General features: G+C 36.0%; 2 long non-coding RNA genes across 2 annotated transcripts in view; both read right to left on the bottom strand.

Moving 5' to 3' along the window:
- Positions 1-20,328, bottom strand: part of LOC126811278 (uncharacterized) — a 33,174-nt gene that overhangs the window by 4,983 nt on the left and 7,863 nt on the right. The window contains exons 2-3 of the long non-coding RNA XR_007675502.2: positions 14,453-14,615; positions 13,911-13,948 (exon numbers count right to left, since the gene is read on the bottom strand). This is a non-coding gene — a long non-coding RNA (uncharacterized LOC126811278). The remainder of the gene's footprint in view (positions 1-13,910; positions 13,949-14,452; positions 14,616-20,328) is intronic.
- Positions 16,421-19,378, bottom strand: LOC130010757 (uncharacterized). Its single transcript, XR_008786037.1, has 3 exons — positions 17,998-19,378; positions 17,775-17,847; positions 16,421-17,552 (listed from the first exon to the last, which is right to left on the bottom strand). It is a non-coding gene; the product is annotated as an uncharacterized LOC130010757 (long non-coding RNA).

The raw sequence follows: 20,328 nt of genomic DNA, 5'->3' as shown, positions 1-20,328 counted from the left end.
GTATTATATATGTATACTGTTGTTTTTATTATGGTGTACCGTAGGCTGTTTAGGGTTGTTCGTGTCGGGACGCCACTTCTTGTGCTGGGGGGATAGTTCTTTAATAGTCTTGTTCAACTAGACACTTCATATAGCTGGTAGTCTTGCTTTTCTATGTCACCTGTAGTTTCCACCTTATTTGGAGTGAGTAGTAATCCGTTACTTAGATACTGTCCTAACAACTTGTTTGACCTTTAGTCACTTTTTCTTACATCTCCATCTTGGATGCATCATTTTCTGAATTCACTAACTCAGGTAGGTTTATATTTGTTTAACTTGACTTGACAATATAATAGAAGACAATTCCTTTCTAATTTAAATACTGTTTTATTCTGATATAATTTACAAATAAAATAATACATGTAAATTCAGTCTAAATAAGTAAAAACTTATATTATAAAATTGTATGTCTAATTTGATGTTTGTTTTATCTTTTAGTGTTTCGCTCTTTTCATATGATATATGGTTTCCACAATATTAGTTTTCTATTTCCTCGAATAATAAGAGCACCCTTATCAGGGTATGTGTTTAGTTAGTTTCCCATTTTGTTATATGTTATTTATGTATAATAATTCTAAATGCTCCATTCTTATTACCTGTAATAGGCAATATATCTCTATACTATATAACTGGTTATTAGAAGCTATATCTAAGCTATATCCTTTATATATATTTGCTAATTTAGTCATTTTGTTATTTCAGTGCCCGTCTTCATTAGCCCAGTATAGGAGCAGAACAGTAGGACGTTAAAACCCATTTCATTTCATTTCATTTCATTTATTTCAGTGCTCTTCTACTTGCTCTATTGTAAATAATTTCCTGTTTTGTTCCTGTGTGTATTGTAAATAAACTGTATAGCTGTGTTCTTGTTTTGTCTCGTTTGGCTCAACCCACAACCTGGAAAGGTGGATAGTCCGTCGTCCATTGATCCTGCTACAAGTGGATCCTCTGCATCAAGCCAAGACACGCCAGTGAAATCAAGGGCGAAATTAAATACTTCAAGTACAGAGAAAATAATCATTTTAGGTACGTCAGATAGTATATTTGTTAATCATCAACAACTTAATGAAATTGTTTCCAAAGCAGTGCAAGAGGCTGTCGAGAAAATTGAAACCAATCTAAATAAACTTATAGGCGAGAGGTTTGATGAACTGGGTGACAGAGTGGCAAATATTGAGCTTGCAAATGAAACTGTAAGTCTGGAATTTGATTATTTTGACGATAGAATAAAAAACACCGAGGCTTTGTTAAAAGTCAACGATTCTGAAATAAAAAACTTACAATTAAAACTAAATCATCTTGAACAATATAGTCGAAAATCTCATTTGAGAATTTTTGGTATAGAAGAACGTGAGGGTGAAAACTGTGTGTCTGTCGTAACTAGACTATTTAAAGATAAACTGGATATTCAATCTGAAATCATTATCGATGCCGCACATAGGGTTGGTTCCTCATGCAACGGGGGGTTGGATGGCATCCTGATTAAAAGAAAAAGTTTCAACTTTACTATGCTCAACGTCGGTGAAATTAGTTATAGCAGCTACAACAGAATTATCTACACATGAAGCGGGAAGTCTTGATAAAGCGTATGCAGCAACATTACGAGATCCAGGTAAATATTCTAAAAGAAAAATCAAATGCAGAAAGATCAGCCAACCATCTATGACCTGTAGCATCAGCATCAAGTTTTGCGGAAGAAAGAACATATGTAAGTGGATTATTGTCTGTTTTAACAGTTTTAACAGTGAATTTGTTGCCATAAAGATAATCTTGAAATTTGTGTGTGACTGCCCATTTCAAAGCTAGGAATTCAAGTTTATGTGCTGGATAATTCTTTTCACTTTTTGTAATACTCCGGCTGGCATATGCAATTACTCTTTGTTTTCCTTCCTGAATTTGATATAAAATAGCACCTAAACCATGAGAACTAGCATCTGTTTCTAATATAAAAGGTTGAGTAAAATCAGCGAAAGCTATGATATGGGAAGAAGTTAAATGAGAAATGAGATTATCAAAAGCCTGTTGTTGATCTGCACCCCAATGAAATAAATTACCAGCAGATTTTCTATGTTTTTTAGGTGAATCGCCAGTAAGAAGATCAGTTAAAGGTCGAGCAATCTTAGCATAATCCTTGATGAAGCGATTGAAATATCCACAAAATCTAAGAAAACTGCGTACTTTTGAAACAGATGTAGGAATAGGCCAGCTTGTAAGAGTAGATATTTTATCAGGGTCAGCTTTAATACTATCTTCCGAAATTATATGCCCATAATATTTCAATGATGACTGCAGAAATTCACATTTTGAAGGTTTTAACTTAAGATTGTGCTTCTTTAGCCTGGAGAATACTGAGCGAAGACGAAAAATGTGTTCATCAAATGTTTTGGAAAATACAATGATATCGTCAGTATAAATTAAACAATGAAATAAATGAATATCTGACATACAACGCTCTAAACAACGCTTCAAAGAACTAGGTGCGTTGGTTAATCCGAATGGCATAAAATTGAACTCACAAAAGCCAAGGCTACCAGTAGGGAAAGCGGTTTTACATTTATCTTCTTCCGCCATTTCAATCTGCCAATATCCAATTTTTAAGTCTAAAGATGAAAAATATTTTGAGCCATTTAACGTATCCAAAATTTCGTCTATGCGAGGAAGGGCATACGAATAACGAACAGTTTTTTAATTAAGTTTCCTATAATCTTTCTTGCGTACAAGCACAACAGGAGAAGCAAATGGACTGTTAGATGGCCGAATAACATTGGCTTTTATCATGTCTTGGATATGTTCTTTTACCTCTTGGAACATTGATGGCGGAATCCTACGGTGTCGTTGTTTAAAAGGTGTTTCATCTGTCAGCTTAATTTTATGCGTTGTTAAATCTGTTCTGCCAAAATCTGTGTCGGACATGCTGAAAATATCTCTGAACTCATGAAGGAGATCTTTATGTTGCTGGGTTTCGCAAGGAGAACATTTAGAACGAAGTGAATTGAGATTAAATAAATCTTCAAAAGGTTTAAACGGCGAATCATGTGGGCTAGAAAATGGAGAATCATTGACAATATTTACTTGCTGAAGTTGACAAAGAACAATATTACGAGAAGTAGTAATAGGCTTTTTTGAAGAATTTGTGATGTTTATATGAATATCAGCAGAAGGTTGTACAATCCCAGGAACTACATGAAGGAAACCAAGAAGTGAATTGTAGTCTAACGCCAAATATTGTTTACCAGGTAGAGGTTTAGATAAATTACAACTACCAACAACAACCATAGAAGAATTTGCTGGAACAGTTACAGGCTTAGAAGTGTTTTTTTTTAAATTGAGGAACATTACTAGCATTAATCGTATCACATAAAACTGTAAACGTAGAATTCCACACAATGGATTTAGTCTGAACATTACACAACCTAGATAAAATATTTGTACCAATTAAAAATGGAACCTTTGAATTGAAAGAACATGAAGGAACAATTAAAATTAAGGCTTGCAAATCTTCTGAAGTATCTGGAATACGAACTGGTACTGAGATATATCCTAAATATGAAACTTTAATCCCTCCTGCGGGATTGAACAAAGGAGGAGGAGGAAAAGGAGGAACATCTAACTGTGCTTAGTGGATTATTGGATTATTAGGATTACTCCCATACTGTAAGTTATACTTATTCTCTTCTTCGCTTTTATTTGATATTTGTTTTAAACTATCTAACTAAACTCGTCATCTGAACAACTCAAGTTAGCGGGCGGGCTAATCTTAGTTGTTCAACAAAGTTAGGCTTCAGACTTTCGTCCCTTTTCGACTCCTTCCCCAAATCTCCCACCTTGACTTGTCTTTTCTTTTTCTTCACTCCGTTTTATTCTCCATTTTACTTAATTCTTTATTTTCTTTCTTTTTTATACCTATTTGCATCATCATGGCAATGAACTTCGCCAATGCCTTGGTTAACTCACCAAGAAAACCCCAACCAGCTTTCGCATCAAGATCGGTGCCGGAGTATAAATTTATTGTATTGTGTACTCCCAAAAATGGGAAATCTTTTAAGGGCACAAAAGTGTCCAAAATAGGAGATGAAATCCGTATGAAATGGGGGACAGCAGCTCTCCCAGGCATACGGATCCTTGCTAGGGGTCAGGATTGCCTTCCAAAATATGGAAGATGCCCAATTGGCCACCAATATCAAAATCTTAGGGGACCTTAACGTCGAGATCTCCATGTCGGAGCATAATCAGACGGATAGGGTAATTGTGTACAACATTCCGAAGGACTATTCCGACGAGGAAATAAAAGAAAATTTAAAACTAGGAGGCTATAATCCCCTAGCCCTTTACCAATACCCCGTAAGACAGGGAAAAAATATAAGAACTATCCAGATCACCTTTAACAAAAATGAAACACCGCAGGGAATAATATACATGTTGTACGAGAGACGTCCCGTACACCCATACATCCCTAAAGTTAAACGGTGTACAAAGTGCCAGAGGATAGGGCATGTAGAGAAATTTTGTAGGAGTGAGGCCATATGCGGGAAATGTGGGAACTCCCACAACACCAAAGACTGCAGGGCCTCACAATTAAAATGTGTCAATTGTAGGGGCAACCACGGTGCCGACTCACCGAAATGTCCAAAATATTTAAGCACCAAAACAGTATTAAACATGCAATACACGCATGGCATCAGCCACAAAGAAGCAACGACACATGTTGCAAATAAAACAATTCCTAACAAACCAACAGCATCAGCTACTAATATGAGGGAAGAACCGCAAAAACTAAATAATACTGACTCAAATAAATCGTTCACGCCCCAATTTAAAGGAATAAAAGAGTTCGTCAGCTTCTGCAGAGAGTTGGCAAAACTAGGATCAATAAGAACTGAGGAGGAAAGAAACATTGAAATAGGAAAAGTCATAATAAATAATGTAACAATCACCCAAACCCCCCAAAATAAGGGAAAATCTTCTCAAGTAGAGAAGACCCCAGTAAACACAATGACCCAAACCCCCAAAAATAAGGGAAAATCTTCTCAAGCAGAGAAGACCCCAGTAAACAATTTCATGCCCCCACCCTCCGAAACTAAACCTAAGGATCGCAGTAGAAGCTACTCAAGGCTGTCGGCAAAAAGAAACATAAACTTAGTTGTTACAGAAGATAAAAACAATTCACTCAGACATGGGGATAACCCCATGATCACTGAGACCGAAATACCTAATCAAAACAAACGTACTTGCAGTGTAAGCAGTAAGGAAGATGCACTGTAAACACACTAATAACTTAAATAAACAAATCATTATCATTTACAATGGAGAAGCCAATCACTATTTTTCAACTCAATGTGAATGGGCTGCGGCCTCGTTTGATCGAACTAAAACAATATGTCTATCAAAACAATCCAGACATACTATGCCTACAAGAGACACGGTTAACTCCCAAAAACAATGATATCAATCTAGACAGTTACACAATGGTAAGGCGCGATCGACCGGGCCAATCAAACGGAGGCGGACTGGCGATTTATGTCAAAAATAATATCCCATTCAGTAGATTAACAGTAAACCAAACAAATAAATTAGAGTTAATGGCGATTAATATTGCTATAGGAAATAATCAATCTCTAAGCATAACAAACGTTTACAACCCCCCAGTCAATAAATTAAAAAGTACAGATTATGATAGGATTTTTAAACAAATTCCGGGAGACAATCTAATTATATGTGGGGACTTCAACTACCACAACACGGCATGGGGCTTACCAACAAGCGACAAAGACGGGAAAGAACTGTACGAGTATATAGAAGACAGCAGTTTTCTATTACTCAATGACAATAATAGCGAACCAACTTTCGTCGGGAAAACTAGTAAACAAGGAACCCACATAGATCTGGCATTAGTATCAACAAAACTATACCCCCATTGCAACTGGGAAATAGGTAACGAAACCTTAGGAAGTAACCACGTAGCAATCCATATCTCCGTATCTTGCAATACTAAAACAGAAAACACCAAATGTCAGGCTAAATGGAAAATGGATAAGGCAAACTGGGAACTATATAAAAACTTGGCAATGGGTGGGTTTTGAGTCAATAAGACATGATAATATAGACACATTTTCAAATAATCTAACTAAGGCTATAATAAGCTCAGCAGAGCAATCTATCCCCCGAACAAAAGAAACTAACAGGAAATCCCCCAAACCTTGGTGGTCAGATAATCTACAAACTCTAGTCAACATCCCAAAATCAGCGCTACGAAAATACAAACGTAAGCCGAATGAGGGAACTAGAACTGACTACCTTGAAGCTAACCTTTCCGCAGAGACAGAAATAAAAAAGTCCAAGGAAGAAAACTGGCAAAACTTCTGTAACTCCCTCAATGATCGAACAAATATAAAAACAGTATGGAACAAAATATCAGGAATCACCGGTAAAACAGTAAGACAAAATATACCTCTATTAACCTATAAAACCGAAACAGCCTTAAATAATACGCACAAAGCAAACTTGTTAGGACAGACCTATGCAGATGGCTCTAGTAACAACCAACACAATGAAACATTCAAGGCCATTAAAAGTAAATTCTTAAAAAACCAACCTCCAATAATACACAAAGATGCAGATAATGAATCAGATCTAAATAGTCCCATTAATATAGATGAGTTGAAAAAAGCATTACGGACTAAATCCGACAGTGCAGAAGGGCTAGACTGTGTGAAATACACAATGCTGAAAAATCTACCCGAGAAAGCACTGGCGTTAGTCCTTGATATCTTTAATCTCTCATGGTCCAACGGAAAAACACCACAAGAATGGAAGACTGCCTCAGTCATTCCCCTACATAAGCACAATAAAGACAAAAACGAAACGACGTCGTATCGCCCAGCCAGTCTCACGTCTACTTTATGTAAAACATTAGAAACAATAATTACAAACAGACTAAAATTTCACTGTGAAAGCAACAACATCTTCACAAAACAGCAAAGTGGCTATCGTTCCGATAGGTCGACAGCAGACCATATCATTAGATTACAACATGACATCTCCAAAGCCTTCACAGCTAAACAATATTTCTGCGCAATCTTTGTTGACTTAACAAAAGCCTACGACATTGTATGGGTGGATGGTCTTTTACACAAACTCCACGACGCGAAAATCAAAGGCCGAATGTACAAATGGATTGAAGACTTTCTGAACGATAGGCATATCAGAGTACGCGTAGGTAATTGCTTAAGTGACAAATTGAAAATGGAAAACGGAACGCCGCAAGGATCCGTTATCAGCCCAATACTATTCAATATAATGATAAATGATCTTCCAAGCTACGGAGGGAAGGGTACAGAATCCGCACTATTTGCTGACGACAGCTCGTTCTGGAAAGCTTCAAATAACATAGGTATAATCAAACAATCGCTTCAATATACCCTAAAACAAATCTCAAAGTGGGCAGACGGCTGGGGTTTCAAAATTTCAGAAGGGAAAACTGTAGCAATAATGTTTCATCCGACTGACACTAACAGGAAAATAGTCTTAAATCTTAGCGGCTCAAAAATAGAATTCAAAACAGAAACCAAATTTTTAGGAATGATATTTGACTCCAAACTTTCTTGGAAACCACACATAGACAGCATAGTAAGTCGCACATCGAAAACACTCAACTTAATGAACTACATCAGAGGAACGCAATGGGGCGCAAATAGAAGCACTCTTATGTTAATATACAGAGCACTCATCCGCTCGGTAATCGACTACGGATGTCTGGCTTATGCAAATGCAAGTGATACACAACTAAATAAATTGAACATAATACAAGGTAAAGCATTGAGACTAGTAACAAGAGCAGCAATAGGAACCAAAACAGTTGCCCTTTTACAAGAGATGGGAGAACTCCCGCTCGATCTCAGGCGAGAGGAACTGTCACTCAAGTACTGGGGTAAACTGCAAATGCTAAAAGAAAAATGTCCGACATATAAGTGCCTCCAACAATTCAAACGCATAGGCTATAGAAAAAATACGCGTCCCATGACATTCGGGCAAATGTCAAACGATGTCTTAAATAAGCACGGTTTAAAAGGAACAATCATAGAAACAAAAACTTATCCCGTCACTCCATCCTGGCAACTAAACGATCCAATCATCAACACGCACCTAATTAACGTTAAAACAAACACGCTAATCCCATAGAGGCTAGAGCACTAGCATTAGAACCAATAGACACCAAATGGGCAGACTATCTCAAAATCTATACAGATGGATCGAAAAATAATACACAGGGATTAACAGGGTACGGCATTTTCATACCCAAAGCAAAGCTAAACATCAGGAAAGGGATACCAGAACATTGTTCTGTGTACACCGCAGAACTGATGGCCATTAAGACTGCAATAGAATGGCTAGCCACGCAAACACACCAAAAAGCCGTTATCCTATCAGACTCCCTAAGTAGCATCAAATCCATCGAATCAGATTATTCCAAAAGCAGACAGGGCATAATCCACCAAATTAGGGATATCAATCAAACAATCAAGAATAACGGAAGAGAGGTAGTCCTTGCATGGATCCCCTCCCACATCAATATTTTCGGCAATGAACAAGCTGACAAGCTAGCCAAGGAAGGGTTGTCACTAAATGATATAGAAAATTTAGAATACAGCAGTCAGGAATTCACAAGCATAGCTAAAGATAAAATTAAAAATGCATGGAAAACCCGTCTAAAACAAGAGAATACTCATCGCTATCAAATTGATAGCAATCTTGTAATCATCCCTCAATTAAAATATGCAAACTCATCACGAGGCTTAAAACGATAAACGTAATAAAAGACTTCACCTTTACACCAATTAAATGCCCATGTGGACAAATTGCGACCACGTCACACCTGCTAATCAACTGTCATCAATTAAACAAAGAACGTCAATCCGTAATTAAGAAACTAGCAGAGAGGGGAAAAACTCTCTGTCTCAAATCTCTCCTTTCTCCACAACCTGACGATAGAGACTGGACATCACAACTTGTCTGGAATTTTATTGAGAATATAGGGATGAGCAAATATATAAAATAATAAAATTAATCAATTAAACAGTAGGGCGGAACGTAAAAATGTCCTCTAGAAGGAAGCGTAAACCGCCCTACACTAATAATAAATATAGGCATGACCAAATACATAAAATAATAAAATTAATCAATTAACAGTAGGGCGGAACGTAAAAATGTCCTCTAGAAGGAAGCGTAAACCGCCCTACACTACTAATAAAACTCCGATAAAATTAATAAATCAGTTAATAAAAATAATCAATTAACAGTAGGGCGGAACGTAAAAATGTCCTCTAGAAGGAAGCGTAAACCGCCCTACACTACTAATAAAACTCCGATAAAATTAATAAATCAATTAATAAAATTAATCAATTAACAGTAGGGCGGAACGTAAAAATGTCCTCTAGAAGGAAGCGTAAACCGCCCTACACTACTAATAAAACTCCGATAAAATTAATAAATCAAATTATACAATGTAGGATGAAGCGAAAAAACGTCCCCTAGAGGGAATCGCCACCTGTCCTACACCACAAATAAAACTATTAATTAATAAATCAGGGTGATAGCGCAAAAATGTTCCCATAAGAGGGAAACGCTACATACCCTGAAATATTCTTTACACTTTTATTTATTTGACTAAATAAGTATTGATTGTAGATCATATTAAGCCACCATATATGTATTATTGTATTTATTAACTCCTAATAAATTTTGATTGAATGTATATCATACTAACTTGCCATAAATGCATTTTTTTTCCTCCAACCCCAGCCCCCCCCCCCCCCCTGAAGCCTTACTAGACGAAATAAAAACAAAACCATCACAAGACCAGCTATTCTTTTTTCTCTAGCTTTCTCTTTTCAGGCGCTGGATTCTTCCTTCAGAGAACCAACAACAAAGGAATGAACAACAGAAATAATGACGAAATCAACCACCATACCGGACAACAAAACCAAATGGAAGGAAGAATGGTCCAGGCCTTACACTCACCAACAAGCCCCAAGGAAGAGTTGCACCGCCCTGCCATTCAACCGGACAAATCGACCAGACCGACGAAAATGACCTAAATATATATATATATATATATATATATATATATATATATATATATATATATGTACATACTATGTCTAAATGTTTGTCTCTGTCCAAATGTTCGTCCACATTCATGTCTGTTTTGTTACAAATTCGTCTGTTTTGTAAACGTCCACTTGCACCTTTTTTTCTTTGCACCTGCTATCTCATGTCTCTTGCTGTTATCTATTGTATTCTGTACATTTATATAAAAACCTAATTATCCCCTTTTTCACTAATCACATTGTAAATTATTGCATAACATGTTATTGTCTGCGATATCACCTCGGTGGAAGCGGACGTAAAATACAACTAACTTACAACAACAACAGGAGGAACATGTACTTAACGAGGTGGATCTCTCATATTCGAAGAATTGAACTGTGTAGGTGGCTGTCTATAGTACCTCTGTCGTGGTTGCTGCATCTGGTGCTCCATATCAGATATACGAGAATTAACTGTTTTCACTGGCTCTGACAAACCCGAAATCTGCTGAAGAATTTTATTTTGAAAAGTGTCTGAAGAACTTGAAGTTGTAGATGTTAAATGAAATGATGACCCAGAACTAGCGAAATTAGAAGTGACTGGAAATATATGCATCTCTTCTTCAGCTTTCCTAACTGCAGTCATTAAAACTGAAAATGAAACATCAGCATCAAGAATGTGCCTAGTATTAGATTTGACTTGTGAATTGGTCAGGTCATGCCAAAATCTGTCCTTCAATATCTTATTTGAAGCAGGTTCAACTAGAATACCAGCATTAATTAATTTTGAAACAATATGTTTGATTTTTCATGCCCATGATGAAATGGATTCATTTGCCTGCTGCTTTGCTGTGTATAGTTTATTCATCAAGACCTCTATCGATAAAATATCACCAAATAATGGATCAAGGTGCATGAATATATCAGTTATTGTTTGAGGATTAATACCAATTAAAAATTCGGCTGCTGTACCTCGTGCGGCTCTACGAATGGTGTTAATAATCGATGGGATAGAATACCGACCTTCTCTTTCTAATCCAACAATCTCAAGACTCCGCTGGTTATAGGAAACGTCTCCTTTGTTGTTGTCTCCCGAAAATCAAGATAATCGTGGTGAAGATGCCAAAGGTAAGTATGAACTAGTTGGTGTTTCAAATCTGGAAACTGAAGAAGATCTTTGAAATGTAGAAGTTGGATTCATTTAAAGAGATGAAGAATTTTGCTGAAGTGTATGGGGTATGGAAGCAGGTGAAAATGTCTGGACTGGAGGGTTTAATTGAACTGCTGAATCTGGATAACACTGCACTGGTGTTGTATTCTGAAAATTTGATGGTTGACATCTCATAATCGATGATGGTGTAGAATTAACATACAAAGTCTCGTTGCCTGATCTTGGGGTTCTTCGCGAAGTAGAATTTCTAACAGTGGAAGTTGTGGAAGCACCTCGAGAACTGACAATTGTTCGAGGACAATACACAGGATTACTTGGGAGTTGAAACCGGACATGACAAATTTGACAAAGATGAAAATTGATGAGGAAGATTATCAATCAAAGGGCCATATCCTAGTACATCCTTACAAACTTCATATTGCAAGTCCAAATTTAATTGAGACATTACCACTTTTAATTCATTAATAATTGAACGAGTTGCGTCTTCATTTGCATTTGCTTCTGCCATTGTGTAAACTAAGCACCGATGTAACAACAAAATATTAATGAATAAATACCAAATAAATGACATATAAATTTTTTTTTTAAATTCAAATTACACACCATGTAGATGAAAATAACTAAGTGAAAATCAAAATCAAACAAAATGTAGCAGGATCAATGGACGACGGACTATCCACCTTTCCAGGTTGTGGGTTGAGCCAAAAGAGACAAAACAGGAACACGGCTATACAGTAGGGTCACCCTACTTATACTAGGGTGACCCGTGCACTCTACAGAAAGTTGGTCTCGACACGGCTAAATGTGCACGCTTCAGTTGCGTGTCTCGAACTGATTTCTGACTACCCCGCACTCTCTTTGAGTCGATAAATAGCCATGGCACGTGCAATTCTCTACAAATATATCAACTATTACAGCCGTAAAAAATCTATCGTTGACGATTTTGAATAGCAGTAAAATTGAGTTTCTTGGTTATTACAGCAGCTTTAGAAATTACGTTTGTTTTATTTTTTAAATTGCTTTATCATTAACTGTACCGTTAAGAGCGGCATCTTTTGGTTTAGTACAAATACTATCTCTGAATCACTTTCGTTAGCAGGAACATGATAATAGCAGTAGTTTCATTTTACTTTTACAAGTTTCTTAAAACAATTGTTGAGTTGTCTAAAGTGCTTATTTCTAAATTCAATTTCTTGTTCTAGCTTTCTGTTATGTTTCGTAAAAAAGTAGTCTTGATTATCCCGACCTGTCAATCAGACGTAGAATGGTCGATAGACTGGTTAAGCGGGACTAATTTCAAATCAAGGGCATGTAACCTCTCTTTTACTCAAAAGTGTCTGGATGTTATGGACGACACTTGGAACCAGTTTCCAGTCTATTATTTATAGATGATTAATGGTCATAGCTTATCAGGTACAACATGATCGTTTATTTAGTGACTATAATTGTGTGAAACTGATTTGAGGCTTGGCATAATATGCCAATATGCATAATATGCCAAGCCTCAAATCAGTTTCACACAATTATATATAAATATTGTGGCGTAATTGTCGAGATATTTGGAGATATTTATTTATGGTGGGTCACCCTATATACAGTTTATTTACAATACACACAGGAACAAAACAGGAAATTATTTACAATAGAGCAAGTAGAAGAGCACTGAAATAACAAAATGACTAAATTAGCAAATATATATAAAGGATATAGCTTAGATATAGCTTCTAATAACCAGTTATATAGTTTAGAGATATATTGCCTATTATAGGTAATAAGAATGAAGCATTTAGAATTATTATACATAAATAACATATAACAAAATGGGAAACTAACTAAAAACATACCCTGATAAAGGTGCTCTTATTATTCGAGGAAATAGAAAACTAATATTGTGGAAACCATATATCATATGAAAAGAGCGAAACACTAAAAGATAAAACAAACACCAAATTAGACATACATTTTTAAAATATAAGTTTTTACTTATTTAGATTGAATATACATGTATTATTTTATTTGTAAATTATATCAGAATAAAACAGTATTTAAATTAGAAAGGAATTGTCTTCTATTATATTGTCAAGTCAAGTTAAACAAATATAAACCTACCTGAGTTAGTGAATTCAGAAAATGATGCATCCAAGATAGAGATGTAAGAAAAAGTGACTAAAGGTGGGACAGTATCTAAGTAACGGTTTACTACTCACTCCAAATAAGGTTGAAACTACAGATGACATAGAAAAGCACGCCTACCAGCTATATGAAGTGTCTAGTTGAACAAGACTATTAAAAAACTGAGTTAAGTGACTAAATAAACTAAAACCATACACAGGACGAAAGAGGCTACTTCTTAATACTAAATATATAACAACTGACAACCAAATATACACTTATCATTTCTATCACATAAATTCTCGTAACATATTAATCCAATTAATGAGTAGATATTATTTACAGTATTTGATGTTGCTCAGCCCCGTATTTTAGCTGCAAAACTACATTTTTACACAGAGCTTTTCATCGTGGTGTTTGCTACGTATGTCATGTTATCAAGGACATTGATTATTAGTGGCTGAAGTACGTGTAGGTGATGGAAGTGTATAACAATACTGTACCTGTGACGGTAGCGGTTTGTAAGTCATCAATTGTAATTCTACAAAATAAAAGTAAAAAAAAAATGATAAATAATTGTTTCGGTTGCCAGAAGAAGATCAGACAATGTATATTTCCTTAGCATTATATCTACAACACGCGAGACGCTAGATAAATCCGTAAACAGAAGATCAACCGTTTTTTCTTTGTGGTCAAAAAGAAATAAATTGCCCTTTTCGACACTGTTTCAAATGGCAACTTTCTAGTTTTGAGAGAGAGAGAGAGAGAGAGAGGGGGGGGGGGGGGGTAACGTCCACTCGACACACACTAGTTGATATCGGGACTAGCAGGTGTTTCAATTTTATTTCAATAATTCGCTTGCGCAGGGATCTTAAGATGTGGGAGGAAACCGGAGGAACCGGAGAAAACCAACGAGGTTGTACAAGCGACCATACTTCTTGTCACGTACAACCGGGGAATAGAATGCACGGCAGTTGACTCAATGACATACCTTATGATACGCGCTAACCATACAAATTATGAGGAATTTAGAAAAAATACATACCTTACATTCAAGGCATTAAGAGATCAAATAGTTTTTAGTTTTTTTAAACCATACTGGGATGGCGGTTTTAACGGTGCTAAGTCTTTCGGTAGTCCATCAATGGCCACTCTCCCTTCCCTGTATGATTTATACGGGAAAGCCGCTTTTGTTCCGATTGATAAACCTAAGAAATAGAACAAAATCATTTTAAAGTCCCAGTACATACCTATTTACCTCAGTCGGATAAAAATTGTGATCTCTGGGGGTTTCACAATCTTACACAGCGATCTTTGGGTGATAAACATACAATTGAAGTTATCTACATCGGATTAAAATTGTGACCTCTTAAGAGTTTCCACAAGCTAAAACCATGATTTTTCCGACAACCAGGGACCATAATCCATTAAGTTACGGTCCGATACCAGCCAATATCTAAAGGAGCCAGTGTTTTGGGGATACAACCCTATATTTCAAATTTTGTCAAAATCGGATAAAAATGGTGAAAGGACGCACAAACAGACATGGGAGACGACAATATACGTCCACATGAATATTGTGGGCGTAAATAAAACCAAACTTTATACATAGACTGATGACGCGATAAAATGGGTCTGGGTCTGTTCAAAGAGAAAATATAGGAAAAACTGCGGGCTAGATTGGATTGGCTAATTATACATAAAACTTATGCGTTGATGTTTATATGTATTTACATGTATGTATTTACATATAAAGAGTAAGGTAACTCTAGGTTTTATGTAACTCGTCAATACATAGACCAAGCTTTCAAGATAGTGGGTATAACAACATTTACTTATACTAGGGTGACCCGTGCACTCTACAGAAAGTTGGTCTCGACACGGCTAAATGTGCACGCTTCAGTTGCGTGTCTCGAACTGATTTCTGACTACCCCGCACTCTCTTTGTGTCGATAAATAGCCATGGCACGGGCAATTCTCTACAAATATATCAACTATTACAGCCGTAAAAAATCTATCGTTGACGATTTTGAATAGCAGTAAAATTTAGCTTCTTGGTTATTACAGCAGCTTTAGAAATTACGTTTGTTTTATTTTTTAAATTGCTTTATAATCAACTGTACCGTTAAGAGCGTCATCTTTTGGTTTAGTACAAATAATATCTCTGAATCCCTTTCGTTAGCAGGAACATGATACTAGCAGTAGTTTCATTTTACTTTTACAAGTTTCTTAAAACAATTGTTGAGTTGGCTAAAGTGCTTATTTCTAAATTCAATTTCTTGTTCTAGCTTTCTGTTATGTTTCGTAAATAAGTAGTCTTGAGTATCCCGACTTGTCAATCAGACGTAGAATGGTTAAGCGAGACTAATTTCAAAACAAGGGCACGTAACCTATCTTTTACTCAAAAGTAAAGTGTCTGGATGTTATGGACTCAGACTAGCAATTATTTGCCCATTGACTTCAATGTTAAATGGCTGTAACATCACAGGCTGTAGCGTTTTTCTCAACATTCCGTTGGTTCCAATCTTTATAGGCACAGTGGGGACAACATTTGGCAATCTCCTCATCATAATTGACCATTTAGATTGTTTGCTACACGGATTTGAAGTTGACTGGGGTGAAAATCTCACTTCCGACACAATGATTGCTCTGCAGAAAGACACTTTACACCCCCTATCCCTCCGCTGTAATATCATCAGTATTACCCCAAACAGCTATGAAATTGCAAATTTGATCCCTTTTCTCCAATTCTAGACCAAAAAGTCAACCCAAAAATGCAGGAAGAGGGGAGAAAAAAATAAGGGAAAAATTGTCTATTTATAACTCGCACTACATTCGTCCATCATGAAATAAGGGGAAATAATGAAATAAGGGGAAATAATTACTAGTCTTAGTCCTATATACCTCACATGTTTAAACAAATCTGTTGTTATCTAATAAACAAACATATATGCAATTCCCTGGCCAAAGAATATGAAAATCTATGCATTTTCAGATGAGCTGTGCGGCATTCTGCAAACACTATAATACATCAGAAAACTGCGGAATTGCAGACATAAATTTAAAAGCACATGGATTTTGAATTAAACAGAACATTTTTATTTTTGAACATAAATGCATTCTGTAAAAAGATGAGATAAATTCAATATAAATCAAACACGAAAATACTTTAAAACAGTAATCATGATGCAATATTAGACTTTTTAACACTTTCATCGAAAACCACACAGTTTTTCTCTGTTAACGTAGTTTCAATTGCCAAATTGTGATCAAATCTAAGATGTTGAAACATGCAGTGCCTATCAATTTTAAAATATCTCCTATATAGCTGTATTTCCATAGGATAAGTAAGTTGAAATAATCTGATTATGTAACACTACAACAGCTTTTTCATCCCCACCCCCCAGTTTGGAATCTGATAATTTAAAAGCACATGAATTTTGAATTCCACAGAACATTTTTATTTTTGAACATAAATGCATTCTTCAAAAAGATGAGATGAATTCAATATAAATCAAATACGAAAATACTTTAAAACAGTAATCATGATGCAATATTAGACTTTTAACACTTTCATCGAAAACCACACAGTTTTTCTCTGTTAACATAGTTTCAAGTGCCAAATTGTGGTCAAATCTAAAATGTTGAAACATGCAGTGCCTATGAATTTCAAAATATCTCCTATATAGCTGTATTTCCACAGGATAAGTAAGTTGAAATAATCTGATTATGTAACACTACAACTGTTTTTTCATTCCCACCCCCCAGTATGGAATCTGATACATTGCTGACCAATCATAGGTCTCCCTGTTCACTCTGGCCTGTCAAATGATTTACAATGGCGATGGTGCCTACAACTTTCCTGACCAAGAGATATGCACAACCGTCGATCAACACACAAGCCATTTATGTTATCTTCCAATATGAGAGGCCATGATAAACACAAGGGCGTCCTTTTCAAGCTCGGAAATGAAGTCATCACCAAAAAGCAATGTTTACAGAGGTCCTCGGGGCTGGAACCCAAACTGATTACGATTTGCCCTCCACTTCCACCACAGGTATCATAGAGATCAGGGATGAAATTGATATGCATCATCGTTCTACTAAAGCCATTCCAGGAAGACATCAGGTTTTGAGATGTAGACCTGAAATGTTAAATTTGGATAAGAATGAGAATTATGGGGCGAATACTATCCAGGGAAACGGTCATTGACATCCAGAAAATGGTCAAAATATGGAATTCTGTCATTCAGAGGAGAAGACAGGCCGTGCAGTACCAAATTTCCAGCCCATTACTATTAGTGAGCAGAAGTGGGGATCAGGTTGGATGTACTTCTTACAGTGTATGAAATGCACATTTATCTCACCTGTTTTGCTTCTTTTTTTTTAATACTTGTGTTGAGGTCAATCATTCCACTCTATGAAACATTACCCTGGCACCTGAAATGATAGGAGACTGGGGATAAATATGCAATATGTAGACCTACTTTTTTTGTGAAAACCCTGATTGGCAAATAAACTTTGACACTTTTAACTTAAAAAGACAGTGTGTGTAACAAGTTTATCGTTATAAAAATAAAATATATATACCTCCAGCGCAGCAGTCGGCATATAGGTTTGAAAGATATGCTTTGGAATTCTTTGTGAAGGTTAACGGGTTACCTTCGCCAAAAAGATATTGTATTTGGCTGTTGCGGTCATGACCCACACAAACCAAATCAACTCCATATTTATTTGATAATTCTGTCATCTAAAATGAAATATTATGAAAAAATAAAATACATTATGAAGAACCGTTTTTCAAAACGCAATAGAATATCTAGGTGTCATTCAGACCCTCATTATTGTTTCAAATACAAAAGGATACAAAAGGACAACAACTTATAAGAGAAGCAATTTGTCCGAACAAAGCTTATTTGCTGCTGACAGGGCAAATCGATTTGGCTTTTTTTTGGGTAACTACTTTTTTCTTCTTCATTCAATTGATTCCAGGCTGGTGTTTCTGTTAAAATATGGAATATTATAGAAAGTAATTGATTGAAATTCGGGCATTCTTTCTGTCACTCAAAAATATATACATATAAATAAATAAAATAAATAAAAAACATACGAGTTTAGTTCGTTAACGCAAAAAGGAGTATGGTACCTCTGCAGTTTGCCTGCTTGAGAAATGAAATGAAATGAAATGGGGTTTAACGTCTTACTGTTCTGCTCCTAAACTGGGCTAATGAAGACGGACATACACCATGCAGTGTGCTATGAGGTAAATTTTGCCTACTCTTATATCGACTTCTAACTGCCAACGGATCTTTTACGTGCACTCCAATGTGTACAAGGGTCCTCGGTTTTTCGCCCCATCCAAACGACTAGACAGCTGTCCTTGTCAGGCCCTCCGTCATGCATCACTGACAAGGGGAAACCACGCCGGAAAATCGGGATGAACTTTCTCGGCCAATGCAGGGATCTAACACCCGACCTCCAGGCTAGCGAACCAACGCCTTACCACTTAGCCACGTGATCCCCTGGCTGCTTGAGACTCCGAAAACTAAATATTTGTCACGAACGCTACTCCAATGACCCTCCCCCATCCCGGGGCCCACACTTATAATTCAAACCTCCTCTGCGCCGCATAACTAATTACCTGTAATAACAATTTCTAGTAGTAGATTAATATATTTCAGTTTGGAAATAATTATTAGAAGTTCTTAGAACTAAAAAAATGTTGATGTCCATTCACATAATTTGATATTATTACTTGCATTATCTTGTGTGTGCGGTGCGGTCATCTTGCACTTTACATTACTAATAGAATGAAAGGCGGGGGGGGGGGGCGTCATGGAACTAAGCTTTTCCAAAAATGATAATGAAAATTAGTCATATTAATAAACAGGGTGAAGCAGTAAAGCAATAATCTGTATCCTGTCGTTTTGGAATGAGTATAAGTATGACAAAAAAGTTTAGTTTTATATGGGATTTTAAAGAATCTTAATACCTTTATTATCTTTAACAAAAAGGTTAAAGGCCGATACACCCTTTCTGTACATTTTTTTGCGGGTTATGTTTTTCATTATGTCTATTTTGGTTGCCAACCCAATCCTGAAATGATAAGCTTTAATAATAAACAAACAATAAGGCATCTAGATTGCTTCATGGAGAAAATAAGCTCTAAGTTGTCTAAGCCTGTAAGCTTATACATTTTAATTTGTTCATTTACAGAATTTTCATTTCAACGGGATTATTAATCAAATATATAATTGAGGTAAAGCTAACATGTTTGAATCGATTGGTTATAAGCATATAGATCTTCAATTATGTGACTTTTCAAAAGTTTTGTGAAATTGATCCATTTAATTTTATCCTAAATTTTGAATAATCTAATATAATTTATAAATAAAATTAAAGTAGATCTAAATCATGTAGACCTATATTTGCCGACTTACCAAAACCATTTTCTGTGATAAACCGGTTTCGGCCGCGGCCTCAAGATGGAGTTTTTGATTCAATTTTGATTTGGAATTCATCCCTTTTTTTTTTGGTAATAATAATAATTCTTTAATATTTCTCTGTTTTCATGACAAATGGTGGTTCTTTTCAACTTCAAATAAAAAGGTCTCATGATTTTACACAAAAAAATTAATCTGCATGTTTTCAATTCCAATAATGATGTTTCTGTCACGCCGAAGTATGAATCAAACACTTTCACTGAAACAGGCCTTGGATCTTAATATTAATGAGTAAACAAACTCAGTTACGCCTCTTCCTTTAGTTTTTAAGTGACTCGCTCATTGCAGCCCGATGTTAGGCTACACCATTAATGTATTATCTTACAGTGTAGGCGATGTCTTCTAACACTAGACGTCAACGGTGATATCTTTCTAACCGAGACCTCTTCCCTTATTCTAATATATAGGCCTCTACTAA

The sequence above is a fragment of the Patella vulgata genome, chromosome 2, assembly GCF_932274485.2.
Source record: "Patella vulgata chromosome 2, xgPatVulg1.2, whole genome shotgun sequence".
Classification (NCBI taxonomy): Eukaryota; Metazoa; Mollusca; class Gastropoda; family Patellidae; genus Patella; species Patella vulgata.
This window is presented reverse-complemented; position numbering and strand designations above follow the sequence as displayed.